This window comes from Manacus candei, unplaced genomic scaffold (assembly GCF_025592945.1).
Source record: "Manacus candei isolate 608988 ecotype Guabito, Panama unplaced genomic scaffold, ASM2559294v1 h1tg000037l, whole genome shotgun sequence".
Lineage (NCBI taxonomy): Eukaryota > Metazoa > Chordata > Aves > Passeriformes > Pipridae > Manacus > Manacus candei.
The window spans coordinates 15449765-15467501 of record NW_026138085.1 but is presented as its reverse complement, the minus strand read 5'-3'; the positions used below and the strand labels follow the sequence as shown (position 1 = coordinate 15467501).

General features: G+C 45.9%; 2 long non-coding RNA genes across 2 annotated transcripts; one reads left to right on the top strand and one right to left on the bottom strand.

Moving 5' to 3' along the window:
- The first annotated feature begins 260 nt into the window (after window positions 1-260).
- LOC127473935 (uncharacterized) lies at window positions 261-2701 on the top strand. Its single transcript, XR_007905621.1, has 4 exons — window positions 261-385; window positions 917-1043; window positions 1508-1787; window positions 2265-2701. It is a non-coding gene; the product is annotated as an uncharacterized LOC127473935 (long non-coding RNA).
- A 9996-nt stretch (window positions 2702-12697) lies between these two features.
- Window positions 12698-15375, bottom strand: LOC127473942 (uncharacterized). The gene is made up of 3 exons (XR_007905631.1): window positions 15252-15375; window positions 14757-14823; window positions 12698-13740 (listed from the first exon to the last, which is right to left on the bottom strand). It is a non-coding gene; the product is annotated as an uncharacterized LOC127473942 (long non-coding RNA).
- Between the last annotated feature and the right edge of the window lie 2362 nt (window positions 15376-17737).

Sequence of the window (17737 nt, the reverse complement as noted above, 5' to 3'; positions counted from 1 at the left end):
GGAACGTGTCACTTTGGCTGCTGGTTGCTTGGTTGGAAGTCCTTCTAACAGGCTCTCCCTCACCAGTGAAGGAGGTGGAGGAAGGTGCTCTCTGCTGTACCAGGGCTGATCTCAGCAGTTCTTACCTCACTGGCAGGGATAAAAGCAATTAATGCTTCTTTAGAAAGAAGCCAGGCCATCTGTGAGCATCCCAGTAAAGACTGGATAGCCACAAGACTGTCCTGGGGAGCAGGAAAGGGTCAGCTCTGCCAGCAGGGAGCTGGGGGTGGGTGGGGTGTTCCCCCTTTGTGATGCTACCCCAGAACCCCATTGCCATGGCAGCCAGAGACATGGGATGATTCTCTCCCCTCTGGCTTTCCCTTCTTGGATTCTTCCTGAATATTTGGTAACTATAAAAATGTCTTTTTTTCTCACCCTGGTGAACAGGTGGGTGGCATTTATGTCACCCAATGTGGAGATTCAGGCCCATTTGAATGAGATATCTGTAAGATATCCTTTAAATGCAAAAAACCTCCTTAGAGACAGGGCTTCAGATAAGAAAAAAAGCAGAAGAAAATAAATGTGGATGGGGAATTAACAGCACCAGAGTGGCAAACAGCCAAGAGCAGATGAATTTTCTAGTACAAAAATATTCGTGTGTGTTTATCTATAACAGCAAGATGACCTTTTCTTCCCCAGTGAAATAGTGTCTTATGGCAGTGATGATCTGATAAATTAGCCTTTCAAATAAAGACTGACATAAAAGTGGAGTTGAACTGAAACATCAATTTCAAACTCTTTCAGGGACCTGAATTGCTTCTGCCTGTTTTTGTTGTGTGGAAAATCAAAAAGAATGTATCTGGAGGAGAGGAGGATTCTACAGGTTGGGGTTTTTTTTTCAGGCTTTACCCAAATTTTAATGTTCTTCCATTTCCAGAATGCTCACAAGCACTGCTGATCTACCAAGATTTTCAGGAGACCATAAATCACCCTAAATAGCCCAAGCCTGTGGGAGTTCCCTGTCTTTGGCCTGGAATCTGCCAAGGCAGCTCATGAAAGCTGATGTAAGTTAAACCTCAAATGAGGTACAAACACTGTCTCTGTGGGCCATGGTTTCATAGAGTGCCAAACTAGTAGGCTATGGAAAATCAGGTAGCATAGCAGGGTGTGGAGACTTTGTTTTTCAAGCTTTATTCTTGCTGCTTTTCATCAACACAGAGAAAACATCAAACATCATATTTTTCTGGTGTGAACTGCTGAAGCCTGCTTGAGAGGAATTAACTTGGTATTTACATTTAATTAAAAACCCTACATGAGGAAACATTTTAAGACTGAAGAAGAAAGACAATGTGAAATCCTTGTGATCCTCAGGCTTCTGACTGGCCTCATTCTCCCCCAGCAGTGGCCGAGGTGCCAGGCCCTGGGTGTGCAGCAGAACAGATTAACATTGGTGGTTGATTTTGCTTGTGGCTCTTGCCCATTGACAGCATCATTTTATCATATTTAATTAAATACAAATTCATTTCAGGACCTTCCAGGAGGATAAAACCACATCCCTGTCACCCAGCCCAGGCGTCTCGGAGCACATCCTGCTGAACACAGACAGCTCTGAAGGCTTCAATACCAACCTCCTGCTTTGCAATGAGCCATTCCCAGATTCCCTGGTGCTGGATCTTGCATACCTGCCCTACTACAGAACTTCTCACGTCTGTATCAGCCCATCTTCCTGCTCTGCATCATCACACACCCTCACAGACGCAGAAGAAAGCTCCGATGAAGGCAAGGCTGACACCAAGCAGGATGAGAAAGTGAGTTATTCAGCCACCTCCACAGGATATTTTCTGTACTGCAGAGCATATGAAGAGCTTCTGGGCTGACCACCCACACGTGGATTAACTGTATGGTTAAATTGGGTTAAGCACCTGCAAATTAGGGGAGGTGAACTCCCCTTTAATGTTTCTCAAAGGGGTAGGAAGGGAGGAAGAGAGGCAGGCGCATCTCACACCACACTGTTCCTCAAAGTTAGGGCCTTAGGAACAAAGTGATGTCTTGTGCCCTGAAAACATGATGCAGGAGCAGAGCTATCTGCAAGGAGGAGATACCTAAGGCAGCCCTGGCAAGGTCCCTGTCCCTTGAAACAACCTGTGGACCCCAGACTCCTGCTGTGTGGGACACTGCTGCTCTGATGGGATCTGTCCCACTGCTGTCCCTGCTGTGTCCCCAGGGGCAGGGCAGTTCCCATCTCTTGAGCCCTTAGCTCTTGGTCCTGCACATATTTTTTTCAGAGCATCCCACCAAGTCTGGAGTTGAGCAAGAGGACAATTTCTCCTCCAACCCACGGAAAGAAACCATCCCAGCAGCTCCCATCAGGAGCCAGCACCTCCGAACTCTGCCCGCCCTCCTCCCCCAGCAGGCTCCCACCCCTGAGCCAGCCCCTTCCCCCCAGTGGGTACTTCCCTTACTACAGGACAGAGGGAGAGATCTGCACTGGCCCAGCTCATGGAAATGGGGCCTTCACTGGGACAGAAGGTCTGGAGACCAAGGAGGGAAGGCAGAGAGGAGGAGCAGGTATTTGGAGTCTTGGTGCCAGCTGCTTGGTGTGCTGAGAAGAAAGCAGGGGTGTTGTGAACAGCATGAAAATCTGCATGACTATGAAATATGAGTATTCGTGGATTGGATATGAAATAAAAATATTCATTCTCTATAACAAAGCAACAAGTGACAACCTAGACTGTGTAATGACAACAGAAAGAAGCAGAGCAGGAACTGACTGATCTGGGGAAATCCAAATAAATTTGCTCTAGAGGTGAGGAAGAGAAGTGTTTTGCTGTGGCTAATCCCAAAGGAGAGATGCTCACTCAAGGGATGTGCAGCTATGGGAAATGGCTAATGGGGAAAGAAAAAAAAGGAATTATTTAAATCTAAGCTGCTTGGAGGAATTAAGCAGAGACATAATTTCCAGTAGGGATTGGGAAATACATTTCCTTTCCTCCTCGCTACAATCCTTCCATTGTTTTACTGGCATCTGTTAGACCTGGTTACTGTGCACAACAGCCATACACAGGAGAAAAAAAAAAAAAAACAAAACATTTTTATTTAAATTCTCTGTCAATAAGATTTTTTGAACACATTTCCATTATGTCTGTCTTCATTTCACTTGCACAGTCAGTAATGAAAATCCTCCTGATTACTTTAATATGTGCAACTATGAGCTCCTATAAACATCGGTTTTGACTCTGGAAAACTGGGAAATAGCATCCAGAAACAATTTGGCTTTGGTGAATCTGGACTGATTTACACCAGATGAGGATTTGACCAAAAAGGTTCAGCTTGGTGTGTCCTTTGCAGTTGTGAAATCTTGCAACATCCTCTCCTTGTTGCCAACTCTGTCACCTCTTCGAGACACCACACCAGTTGATGAAACACGGCCCTTTCCCATCCCTGTGCTGTGCACAGTCAACTCCTGCTCAAAACAGAGGAGTTTATTCCAACCATTTAGTAAATCTTGGAGTGCTTCTGTAGGGATGACACTGGTGTGATGGGGTATGGATAGGCTGGATCTAAATGTACCAGTGTCACCTATTTTCTCTTAAGGATCAAAGGAGCAAAACACAGCATTTTTAGTTATTTCACATCTCCATAGTTAGACCAGTTTTCCCTGTGCTGAGTGTGACACTGAGACCAGGAATCCTACAGCCATGCAAGGTACATGATGGCTGGGATAATAATTTCTGCCCACACTGCACTTTTGTGGGTTTTGACCAGCTGGGAAGGGATTTTTGGCTGGATGCTAAAAAACAGCAAAGCTCCCAGACTGGAGCTTTGATCCCAGTCTCTCTGGGACTGCTCAGGATGAAGTGGTGCTTCACCTCCAGGTTTTTAGAAAACCTGAGTTCAGCCAAACTGGTGAGAATTCATCCCAGTGTCCACACACAGCTGTCCCAGCTGGAAATAGGAATGCCTTCTGCATCCCTGCATCCCCACAGCACCTCAGCATGATCCTGCCACCTTCCCACTGGAAAACAATCTGACTCTGGATGAAATAAGTCTGAATGTATGAAACAGCTTCTGGTTTTAAGCACAAAGAAAACTGATTGAAAGAAAGCCATGAAAAATACAGTGAGATTATCCAAACTCAAGGGAGCAGGCAGAGGAGGGAAGGAATTCTCTCTGAAAAGCAGGTGTGGTTTGTTCTGAGAATATTAAATTCAGCATTTCCATAAATTTGGCATATTAAAATAGCTTCAACTCTGGAGCATCAAATCCACAAATCTGCCTGACTTCTACTAGATAGAAAATAGCTGCTTTCTATTGGCTGTACTTGATAATTTATGGGAACAGTGAACATCAGAAATCAAGGATTTGGGAGATGAGTATTACAAGCTTTATGCTTATGGATCAGAGAAGCATAATTTTAATCAAAAGCTGGCAAATATCATATCATATGTTGCCATCTTGAAGTTGGAACCGAACAAAATTCGTGATTTTAATATATTTTCCATGCAGAGGTAAAAAGGAAGGGATGGAGGGCAGTGTTGGAAGCTTCTGGGTTTCTCTCTAAGGCTTATGCTGCTTTATTGCTTTTCCACATAGTTAACATCCTGCACACAGGCAGCAAAGGATTTTTCTCGAGCTGCTCTGGGGATCAGGCTCTGCCTCAGTGAGGACATCACGTCCCCTCCCTCCAAGAGAGGTCCCTGTCAGCCCCAAGTAACAAACACTTTGGTTCAGCCTTGTGTACTGGTAATGCATTTCCTTTCATCTCTCCGTTTGAAAAATCCATAATTATTGCTCTAAACCTTCAGTACTTCAATACCAGCAGCCCTCTGGAGTCTGAAAAACAATCTGCAATTACTTTGATGCCTGCTGTGTAGTCGTCATTGATCCCCTTTAAGCTTTTAATCTCGTGAATTCACAAACCTAATTCATAAAACAAACCAAACAAACCACAGCAAAATATCCCCTTTAACAACAGAACTGGTGATGATTGGAGATGTCTTTGGGGACTTCTTATAACGCAGGTTCTCCTTTCTCAAGGGCTGACGTCAGATTTCGTTTGGAAAGGGGGGAAAGGATTTAGTCACACTGTTTGGTAATCTGTGTACCCCTAAGGAAAAACCTGCTTCAAAGTAAATAAAAAGACTCACAGAGACATGGCAGGGCATAGAATTTATCTCTGAAATCGCACAGAAGATACTTTCTTTAGCAAAGCACTTCAGGCCTTAAGACCTAGACCCAGATATTCCTAAAATCAATAAGAAACCTCCCTCAGCCTCAGCAAGGTGGATCTTGGGGCTCCAATCTCCCTATCTGGGATAGAGCAGCAGGCTGAAATACTCCTTTTATAAACCTGAACCCCAGAAAATGCTGCTTTAGGGAGAAAACAAGCTCCCCAAAGTTTAAATGTATTGGAGTGCCCCCTACCCGAAGGACTGTGGTGGCTGAGCTCTCCTTTCTCTCCTAAATCCTCATTGCGTCAATGTATTAATTAATAACTTTACTTTGAACTCCTAGAAACTAGAAATTAAGCTTTTGGCAAGCAGAATTTATCTCAGAGCAGCAGAACTCAGCATTAAACAAAGAAGCTTAAACAGGTCCCTGCCCAGCAACGTGATGGGGAGGAATGGAAGTGAGTCATTAACATGAAACCACCTGGCTTCCTTTCAGAGCTGTATTTATGGACAATGATTAGAGAACACCTTGAATATAAACCTCCATGCAAATATCAGCACACACACATCCCTGGGTGAGGGGGGAACCACACGGCTCTCCTGCTGGGGCAGCCTAATCCAAGATTCTGGGGTTTGCCAGTGCAATTTAGGAACCACATCAGGGATGAGGGACCACGTTCTGCAGAGCAGGGAGAGGTTGAAGGTAGAGCCTGAGGGCTGTGCTGAGTGCTAATCATGAGCAGGAACACATGGAAATGCAAAGGAATGAAGAAGCAAGGGATGCAAGCTCCAGGGATCCACAGGGAAGCTGGTGCAACAGGAGGGAAGCAGCTGTGCTTCTGCCACACCTGCACCCTGGAAGGGATCTGATTAGTCTGTCCTGACAGACATATATCTGGGTCTACCTGGAGCTGTATCCTAATGAGTGTGTTTGGACCCCAAGTGAGGCACCTGCCCAGAACAAATGCTCCCCAAAACACGAAGAAAAGGCCTGGGCTGGACGAAGGCACAGGCTGGACTCATGTGCAGTCCTTTCTTGGATACAGGTGGGAAGGGATGATGAAAAAGCAAACAGCCCACTGGCCTCTGTAATCCCCCATAAATCCATCTGTCCCCACCCCAGTGCTACCAGTTCTCATTAACTCCCTCCAGGTTCCCAGCCTGCTGGGGACACTTTTGCCTTTCCCAGGAAGGTGAGTGATGGGATTTGCAGGTGTGGGCAAGGCAGAAATGCCAGCACCTGATCCAAGTTATGTAGTCTTTGGCTTCTGCAGCAATCATTAGTCTCACACATGGAAAAATGCATGTGCTGTGTGTTTTAGTTAGCAGCCTTTTATCAAGGCCGGTGTCCTTGGGCTGGTTCCTGCTACTGGTAGGTGTAAAGAGGGAAATGCATTCCCCAGGACAGCTGTACATCAGGATCACCTGAGCTGTGCACTCCTCCAGAATCATGTTTGAAATGCACACACTGTGCAGGGGAATGGCTGTGCTTTTCTGTGCACCTACCTCTGTGCACGAGGGAGAACTTCTGTACTGGGAGGGTGACTGAGCACTGGAACAGGCTGCCCAGAGAGGCTGTAGAGTCTCCTGGAAACACCCAAAAGCCTCCTGGATACAGTCCTGAGTAATCTAGGAGATCTTGCTTGAGCAGGGAGGTTGGACTAGATGAGTTCCAGTGGTGCCTTCAAACCTGAACCATTCTGTGATTCCTGTGCTTTGGTCACTGCACTGGTCACTGCACCACCATCCCCTGCACTCTGAGGGGAAACTGGGGCACCTTCTCCTGGTATTGGCTGAGAAAAAGATAATGCCAAAGCCTAGGGTGGCACATGGCTGCTTCTGCTGCAATTGCACCAAGGAACAAGCACACTCCATGATGGTTTGTAGTGAGCAAAGTTAACAAAGGCAAGCAGATAAAATGGAAATTCTTGTTGGAGCAAGATCGGAGGGAAACTGGTGACAGGAGCAGTGCAAAGAGAGCGTGGTGGAGAGTGAGGAGTTAAGGTTGCCTGGCTGATCAGAGCTGTGAAAAGAGACACCAACCTGCCTGGGAGGAGGCAGTGGCCTCTTTCCCACTCCAAAGCTCTGCAATGGCTGAGACATCAAAACCCCAACACAATATAAACCTGAACAATGGGGTCTGACAGCTGCAGAGTGTTTGAACAACGCCTCAGAAGGGGAAGCTTGTGAAACCCTCTATATCCCACTGGAGCATGGGAGCTGCAGCTTTTCCTGGTTTCTGTGGCTGTATTTTCCCTGGACAGAAGAGTTACTGACAGTGTGGGGTGAGATGGGTCCTGTCAGCATGAGGAAGCAGAGGGAATCACCCAGCAATACCAGGTCAGCAGCTGCACCTCCACTTCCTTAAACCAGAGACTGTGCCCCTTGCTCCTCCCTGGTCCCATCACATCCTTCCAGGGACCCAACACACACCCACAGCCACCAAGCTTTGGATTTGCTCCCCAAATATGTCCCTCTGGCAGCAGTGTGCTGACTGCTACCTTTGAAGAGCTCATTCTCTCGTGGCACCCTCACAAATGGGTGCTCTGGGTCGAGGTGGTGGAGTCTCACTCCAAGCAGCTGCCCCGTTAGCACCTGATGCTGGCTAATAATAATGATTAATGAATCTTCATCTTTCTGTCACAATTCCCTTTCATTAATATTAATATCTGGCAGATGTACCCCCATGGGGGAACTTGAGCTGCTGAGTATTAGTCTGCTATGTACAGCTGGTATTTTCTCCAGAAACTTTGAGGACATTCCTCTAAACAGCACATTGTGTGCAATTTTATTTCCAGTTGTTAATGCTGTCACATGTCAACAGAGAGAAGAATGTTTATTCTAGGCCTCCTCACCTGATAAAGCAAAAAAACTCTCTTAAATACCAACATTTTCAGGGAAAAAAGAATCTGATGTAAAGGAACAATTATGCACAAACAACAGGCATTGTCACAGAGGTCAAGCTCAGCCACGGATGTATCACTGAGCCTCCTAATTACAACAGGGTGTAATTTAAGGCATGTTTAGTCAATGATTGTAAGTGTGTGCCATTTGCCAGTTAGATGTATGTGCCATTTGCCAGTTAGATGTATGTGTTCAGCTGCTAAAAAAAAAACAACTATTGTGAAGCATTTTGGAAGCATAAACATTCAGTTAAATGATTTAGTTGAGTCCTTATAATTGGGCTGAAGTCTGTTTACAACTAATTCATAATACAGCATCATTAGCCCAATGATTAATTGGTAATTACTCTATGAAAACAAATTAATCACAGTGTTTCCCAAATCATGATCCTCTTCTTACACTGTTGCCATCATTTGGCTCCGGTCTATGATTGTCTTGATTTATGTCTAGCTATCCATCTATGTCCTGGTTATTAAATTTGGAGGAATCTCCTCCTGGCTCTCAGCAATGCACTGTCAGCTGCAGCAACAGGCAGCATCAAAAACATTTTCCATTTTTTTACCATTTTATTACCCTCCCCAGACATGCCTGAACCTTGGCTGGCTGGCTGTGATTTCTTTGACGGTGCTCCCACTTGAAAGCAGGAATGTGAATCTTGAGGTTATGTTCATGTAAAGACCAAGAAAATCAGCAGATGAGGATGTGAAATACAGGCAGCCTTTGTGTCTGAAACATTCCTCAGCCCACAGAGGCTTCAGCCTTGGAGTCAGAGGCTCCAAAATGATTTGTTAAACCATGTGGGCGCAGGGAAAGCATGAGCAGGTTGTATGCAAAAAAATATAAAATAATCAAATAGCTGCCTCCACAGTTGGGAGTTTTCTTCAGGAATTGATGGAACTGCCCTAGGACCTGGGAAATATGGCTGGCACCCCACGAAACTATTATTAAAAAAAAAAAAAATCTGAGCAGGTAAAAATATTCCATCTGTAAAAATGTCTCAAGTCTAAAGGGCACCATCACCCTCAGCCTGTTCAGACCAGTCTGTTGGTTGCATCTGTTATCTGGCACCACTGTGTTCTCGCTGAATGGAAAATAATTGCATAGGTGATGAGCCAAATGCTGAAAATCACAGTTCTCAAGGTGGTCTGGAGGTGTGGGAGAGCTGCCACTAGAGAGGCAGGATTAGAGGAAACCCAAGAGTAACCAGGAGCAAAACCATGGCAAGAATTTTAAGGGAAGAAACCAGCTTTTTAAACCATTGTGTAGATGATGACAATGAGCAAGGCATGTGCATTTAATGCCGAAATGAAACGGATTTAAAAGCTATCAAGAAAAAATGATGTCAGCTGCTGAGTGCTGTGACAGCTCCTCAGGATGTCCCATGGTTGAGGAGGGCTCAAAGTCCTCACTGTCACCTGCCACCCACATCCATGTCCTCATCTCTACCCCATCCTGGTGTCCCCTGAGAGCACCACAGTGAAACCTGTGTCATGCTCCTCCCAACCAGAAAAAATCAAAGCACAGGGAAGAAGGCAGCATTTGGTTTCATCATTATTTATGGCAAGAAGCTGCCTTTGGAAACAGAAAATGAAGTTTTGAATCATAGCAAAGGAGTGAATTACCGGCTCCTGAGATGTGAGGCTGCAGGTCTCAGCCCGAGGGGTAGGACTGACACAGCCTGACTGTGCCTGGACCATTCCCCGTGAACAAAGGACAAATTTTTAGGTGGGTAAAACAAATAACAACTGGTGTTGTCCCTGGTAATGAAATTAAAATGTTGGGAAGGGGACAAAGATCCTTAGAATGAAAATAAAGGATTATTTTTATACTTCATCAGTGCAGGAGGCTGAGCTGTGGTTTCCTCATCATCAGATTAAAAAAAAATTAGGGTTTTACATCTTTTCTCCAAAGCAAGGAAAATACAACTTGTGTGAAGCTCATTGATCCTTCCTGCTCCAAGAAATCATCCTGGTCTCACCAAACCCTCTCCTCTGGCTTTGTGCCCCTCAAACACACTGGTCTGGGGACACCCAGGGTGTGCTGAGACCCTGAAAGGAGCTGCAAGACCCTGTTGTGCTCCATATTGAGACTGGACAGTGTTTTTTCCAAGGTACCAACTCAAGGTGGGATGTGCAAACAGGACACGGATTTTTTCTGTCATGTTCAGTCAAAGTCTTCAGGTGGGATCGCAGAATTAAGGTCTGGGCAGAGCCTGAACTGACATCCCAGCAGGAAAATCCTTTAATATCCCTCTGAACGACACAGGTTCTCTCCTGCTCTGCAGAGTCCCGAGTACTGCAGGTGAACAGCACCCTCTGCAGCTCCCCCGGCAGCCAAGGCTGGGAAAACACCCTGGGAGCAGCACTGGAATCCATCATCCCCTATAAATGGAGACTGTTATTTTTGGCTCCTTGTTAATTTAGGAGAAACTTGCAGTTGTGATGTCAGCTTGATGTAAAGCATGTTGGACATGAAGACCTGACAGATTCAGGCTTCAGCTGGATCTCATCCATGAGGAGACCAGGATGCTCCAGCAGCTGTGGCCAGAGCCTGGCCATGGACCAGGACCAAAGCATCCTGGAGCAAAGTCAGCTACAGCAATCAGTACTTTAAAGATCCAGGCAAACTCTAAAATGTTGGGTTTTTTCCCTCTGGTAATGGCTGCTTGGAAACAAACTAATAAAAGTATTCCAAAACAAGTAGGTTGTTTTGCAGGAAATAGGGAGTATGTTATCCTAAAACAAAGAATAATATTTCTCTGTGTGAATTTAGCATTCAAGTAATTTTATATGATTGTATAGAGCTGGAAAAATCTTTAGGTGCCTGGCTAAAAGAGACTCTCCCTTAGCTGAAGGACTAAAATAGTCATTTCTCTTCCCTGGTGCCTTAAGAGGGCTGTGTGTTCTTCAGACAGAGATAGATGCACTGAACGGGGAGTAAAGCAGAGATCTGGAGGAAGGGCAGGCTGAGAACTGCTCCAAAAACACAGGCTAGAGGCATTTCTAGGCTGGGTAGTTTATCCCATTTCCTTTTGGTGGCACTGTCTGCCCAAATATTACCAGTCATCAGCTGCAGGTCGAAATCCCTCCTCGGTCTGCCTTCCAGAAATCCAGCTTTTGATGCCGTGAGAAATATATATTGTAGCAAATTGTTTCTACTGCTTGCACGGGTTTGGGAGGAAAGGTGGAATGAAGGAATTATTCAGCATTGCAACTGTGACAAATATCCACTGGGCAAACGCTGGTCCAGGCTGGACCTGAGGGTTTTGTGCATAATTTCCTCTTGGTGGTGGTCACATTGATGGGGTATCTGGAATGACAGCAAGGAATGAGCCACTAGCAAAAATAATACATTTTGGAGATAAGTGTTTCCCTGAGCTCTAGAAAAGATGCCACAGGAGCAGCACTCAGACCAGATCTGGGCTCTGCTCCACGTTCTCCCACCAACCTTAAATATGAGGAGCCAGCATGGGGACGTGGGTGCTGAGCAGCCCTGTGCCCCATGGCAGCACCAAAAACCAGCAGGGGATGTTGCCATGCAGGGAAGTGACCCTTTGGGGCACCCAGGCTGCTGACACCCTGGATGTGAGTGTGACCATGTGTGATGAGCAACTGCATTTGCCAGCCTGAACTTGATTTTATTCTTTGAAATGCTTGTCACAGGTCCTCTCTGTTGAAGCTCAGCAGAAGGTCTGGCTCTTTGCTTTCCCTGTTTGTCCAGGAGATGGACAACCTTTAATTGCACATCCCTCAGTGAGCACCAGGGCAGGTCCCACACGTGTCCCCGGGAAAGGGGACAGTTCTGGAGGCATTTCTTCAGTAGCTTGTGGAGCCCAAATGCACAAGGATACATCCAGCCCCAGCTGAAGGTGCAGCATTTTTCCCTTACTGGCCTCCAAGGAGCCTCCAGAGGGACCTTCCCAGAGTCCTGTTCATAATGTCAGATAATTGCCACGAAGGGGTTTGCAAAGGATAAGCTCACAACCACCAAGATTTCTCCAGCACGCCCCCACTCTGCTCCCCATTTTCCAGTCTTCTCTCTGATGGTTTTTCCCATCCCAGCCCTTCTCAGCTGCTGGCTTGGTTTTTCCCTTCACTACAGCGATGCTGTGAGTCCTTCCAGCAAGGATGAACACAAAATTCTTCCTATAGAGTCCACAGGGAGTTAATGGAGCTTAAACAGGACATTGTGAGCAGGGGATGAGCGAGACTGAGCACAAACAAAAGATGCTCCTCCATCAACAAACTGCCTCACTGTGCCCTTTAATCAAATGGTTGCCCACAAAGCAGTGGTGTTTGCTTCTCTCCTGTAAATTTTCCTGCGGTTTTCAAGCCCCCTGATTGGTATTTGCAGCTTCGAAGATCTCCACTTAACTGTCCTGTTTGCCATTCTTCTTCCTGGTGTCACTGACTGCAGAGATGTTTCCATTCAAATAGGGTGATCACCTTGAAAAATTAGCCTGCTCCTCATTCCCCCAGGAGGAGTTTCTACCCTAGCCCAACTGGGCCTGGTAACCTAAAAAAAAATCCCTTTTCTACAGTGGAATAATTGTAAAAAAGGAGGAAGAATTTTTGGAGGGGTGAACACAGAGGAAACTTTTTAACTGCAGACAATCACAAACACACACACAAAGCTCACAACATTTAAACTAAATTTTAGGGCTGAATGTTTTATTTACTCAATTACTGAGATTTTCAAGGCAATTTAAAAAAAGTCAAGGTCTAAATAGCCATTTTTTCTTCTAGAGGGTTAGATATCCAGCTTCCACCAGCTGAAAAGAAGGGTTTATTCTAGTTTCCAATTGCCAGTGGGGTTTGTGTGAGGAACTGCACCTGCACCTGCCTCCTGCCTCAACATCCTCTTCCCTTTGCTCCTGCTCCTGGCCCTGCTTTGGCTCCAGTGCTCTGAGCTTCCCTCCACCATCAGAGAGGGCAGCACAACAAAACTCCTCTTATATAGACACTTCTTTCCAAGATTTTCCCGTGTTTCTACTGATATTTTCCAATAAAAACTGGCTGAGACTCAGATTTTCTCATTCATGTTTGAGCAGGTTATTTGTTTTTTCGCTTGAAAAATTAACCACTGTCTGAGAAATAAAAACACAGAGAGCATGGTGAACTTCCAAGGGTATTTTACAAGGACCTTTTTTCCATCAGGAGTGGTAACACTTGATGGTCAGATTTGAAGTATTTTGGGGTTCAGAAAGAGAGTTTGGGCAGCCTGGGCGAAAGTTTTGCTTTCCACAACAGGCAGGCTGGAGGGCAGCAAAAACCCCACCTCCCCTGCAGTTTTCTGCAGTGTTTTGGTGTGGCTGTTCCAGATGCTTTGCTGATGGACTATGGAGCTCCCTGAGCTTGCAAAGTGCTTGTATCCTCCAGAGACATTCCTGTTTAACCATGAAGAAACTCCTTCTACATGTTCCAATTCCAATGTGGAGGGTCTGACGTGTATGAGAGAGGTCACAAGAACCAACATTTCCTACAGAGGTCCATGTAAGTGGTTTTCCCATGACCATCACATTGCTGTTTCAGCAGCACACCTTGGACTGTTAAATTCTCCTCTGGTTGAACATCAACCCATCCCTTGATCTCCTCTTTGGCAGCTCTCTCTGTTCTCTGCCTGTAATAAAACTAATATTAGATGGTGGTGCTGGTGAAAGTGTCCCTGGAGTGTTCCTGAAGGGAACCTGGAAGAGAGATGGAGAGAAACTTTGTACAAGAGTGTGTTTTACATGGGAATGACAGGACAGGAGGGAATGGCTTCCAACTGAGAGAGAGTAGGTTTAATTAGATGATAGGAAGAAATTCTCCGCTGTGAGGGTGGTGAGACACTGGAACATGTTGCCCAGAGAAATTGTGGCTGCACCATCCCTGGGAGTGTTCAAGGTAGGTTGGATGGAGCTCTGAGCAACCTGGGATTGTGGAAGGTGTCCTTGCCCATGGCAGGGGGTTGGCACTGGATGATCTCTAAGGTCTCTTCCAGCCCAAACCATTCTGTGGTTCTGTGATATGACCACGAAGTCTGGAGGGGCTGAGTTGAGCCACTGTGAGCTGGTGGCTGTTGATGGAACAGTCAAAGCTCAGAAACCTGTTCATGGCTTTGAGCAAAGTGCTCCACTCAGGCTCACTGGCAGTATAACCACATGTTCCTCACCCAGCTGCCTCTGCCAGGGAAACTTCCTGCTCTTTCAAGGTCTTATCAATAGCTGCTGTGTGGAAAGTGAGCTCGGGGGGTGGGAGCAGGGAGCATGACTCACAACTGGCTGTCTCCTGCTGACAGGACAGAGAAAAACACCTTTTCTGCCATACTGTGGCTGGTTTTACAGCATTGCTCTCCTCTCAGCTTCAAGCACATCCCTACTGAGCTGGCTCATCTCAGCCAAAACCTCCTCAGCTTTGCCTGGGGGGGAGCGTGGCTGCAGCTTGCCAGGCTCCAGATCCTGCTGCTCCTCCTGCTCCCCACAAACTGTGCCAGAGGAAGACCTTGGTGCAGCAGACAGGGCTGCTCGTGGCTCTCAAGCAAAGATGTTGGATGGTGCTTGGGAGCTGCTCATGGAATGCTTGCCCTGACTGCTGGTGCTCAGCCAGGCTGGGGGCTGGGGGGACATGTTGGATGGAACTGGGAAGTGTCCTGGTCCTTCAGGCTGAGGGCAGCCAGTCCCAGGAGGTCCAGCACTATGGAACTGCATCAGCTGGGTCTTACCTCTAGGTCTGGAGATAAATCTTCTCACGGGACATGAGCTACTGCAGGCATTTGTCAGAAGTGCTACCTATATAAAAAAAAAGATAGATATGATATAGATAGATACAGATTAGATATAGATATAGATTGCATATAGATAAATAGATATGAAAAGACTAGAGGATTCCCTTCACTGCCTCATTCTTTCTGGAATGCTGTTCCTCCAGTAAAACCTACCCAGGTCCTGGGCAAGGAGGGGCAGAGAAGAGCTCTGCAGCAATTCATAGTGGGGCCCTCCATGCCTGTTTCTGGGGTGTGTGTTGCCTCTAATTCATCTTCCACACACATTCCTGCAGAGCAGCACTCATGTTTTGCTACCCACAGAAACAGGCTTCTTTGGTAGCTCCTGGAGGGGAAAACTATTTCTGCTATGTGGCCCCTGACATGTCTTCCCACAGCCTGGGTGGATCTGTCTCTTTGCTGTAGCCATGAAGTTGACCTCTCATCACCGCTCACCCATTGCTTCAGGCTGGTTGTACATTGCTTTTTAATTTATTGGGCTCTGCTCGTGTGACTCAGCCCCTCAAAGACACACCATGCATTAGACCCAGTGACTCTGGCTGCAGCAGTGAGCTTTAATGTCCTTTTATTTGTATCTTGTACAGCAGCTTAAGCCATTATATGTCACTAACAGGTTAATATTTAAAGGGATTTTATCCCTGGATCAGCTGTATTTCCAGTGAAATGCGTCCTAGCCCAGAAATCGTTTACAGATGGATAAGAAATTCATAACCCTTTTTTATCTCTAACATACTCTGTCCCTGCTGAGTTGATTCTTTAATTCCCAGAGTGGTTAAGTGGGAATCTACCATGAGTTCCTGAGCCTGCCCCAATTCCTGTACTGCAATGCTCTCCCAGAGAAAATATAAAGCTCTGGGTGAGGTAGTGGGAAATTTCTTCCCTTTTATCAGTAGCATTATAAACCTGTTGTGGAAAGGATGTAAACTGGTCAAAGGAGTGTGGCACTGAGAGAGACAATGGGTTTGTTGGAGTGGAGGAGGCAGAACCAAGAGTGTCCAGGATGACACAATCTCCCTGTTCCCTCTCTTGGCAGGAGGAAGAAGATTCCTCATCCATAATCGAAACCACACTCATCTTCCTCTCACCAGCACTTGTGAGTGGCTGCAAGCCCAGGCTGGGATTCAGAGCAGCAGAAAGCATGGATCCCTTCCCAATTTTCCATATGGCACTGCTGCCTGTTAGCAGTAAGAGGAGATCCCCTGTCAGCTGGGAGCTGGAGGTGTATGCACAGGTCTCCACAAACAGCACTGTATCTGGCAGTGCCAGGGGGAGGTGAGAGCCACGAGCCCCTCAGCCCGTGGGCAGGACGTGGCACTGGGCTGGAAACTACTTTTGAGTGCAAAGATGCTCCTGCTTGTGCCACTGCCCCAAAGTAGCTTTGCTTCAGTGGTCCCAGCTCCCTCCAGTATAACAGCAGTTTGGCAAAATCACGTCCAGTATTCCCCCTGACTCAGCAGATGTTCTAAATTTGGCATGGAAATGTGTTACTCCCAGTTAAAGAGAATTCATATAATTCATGATTAATGCTGCTATGTGAATAATTACCTCATTCAGCCAGCTTTTCTTCTGGCTTTGCAAGAAAACGTGCATGAAAAATGAGGGCAACATCCTTTCTCTTTGTTACTGTATACGTGGAATAACATTTCTTCTAAAAAGGAGAAAGAGATTTTATTTGGGAAAACAAATAATTGACAAGTTTCCACAGTGCTTGTGTGCACATGTTCTCTCCAACATTTATCCAGGATCACAGTCCCCCCCAAAATCCATTAGAGACCTGGTGCTTGAGGAAAACTCCCCTCACGGAGAATACACATCGTTGTATGCATTGAAACATCTACAGTTTCAGGTGTAGATTATCTGAGCTGATAACCATGCAGGCAATATCAAATTTCTATAAGCAATTTCTAGACAAAAGCTCCCTTCAGCCAACCTGGTGATCAGGTTTCCTGTGTGTAAGTGCACGCACATAATGGAACATTGTTTCAAGGTCTTTTTGTGCAACCTATTAACTTATCCATGGAAATTAAAATATCAGTTTTAAAATCTCAAATTTTAAGGAAAAAAAAAATTAAATATTTATATTTGCAGCCAGAATTTTGGCACTCGGGATTTCTTGTTCACGAACTTCCATTTTCTGTAGTTACCAGAATATGCAGACAAGATACATTTCCACAAAACCCAATCAAGATGACTTTTCTGGAGCTGGTGAGCACAAGTTAAGGACCAGACCACTGCATTGAGTGACTGGGTGCTGATCAGGTGTAAACCATTAGATTTGCTATTTGAAAGTGCCACATAGGAGGCACAGCAACCAGGTTGGGCTCAAGATCAGGTATTTACCATTCCAGGAGCCCAGCCTTCAGTGTCAATCAGAAAGGTGTGTTAGGAATTCCCAGAAAAGGGCTTGAGATCAAAACTGAAAGTATATTTATGCTGCTGAATGTCTGGTTCTTCCCTATCACTTGTGGTCCTGGCTGCACAGTTCAAAGACTTCAAACAAAAAAGCAGCAACTTGCACGAAAGCAGAATAAAAGAGAACTGAGGTCTTGACTCTGGGAAAGACAGGACAGAGGGAGTAACAGATGGAGAAGGAATTGTGAATGCTACGTAGAGGTAATGGGGTAGGGGGCAATTGTTCACTGCTTGCCAAAAAAAAGAAACTGGGGGGAGTATTTCCCAAAAGAAATTGGGAGTATGTCCTGAAATGATGAGGCAGTGTGACTTCAGCAAAGCCAACAGAGATGTTTTTCAGTTGATTAAGGCTGGTACACTCTTTACCTCTGGACTTACATCTTTAATTTGCGAATTTGCTTCACACTCCTCAAATCCTTGTGTTTTTCACGTTGAGGTCGCCTGCCCACGGAGCGATGCTGCCCCTCGGTGCGACCACCCCCAGCGCGATGAACATCCCTCTCTGCCCC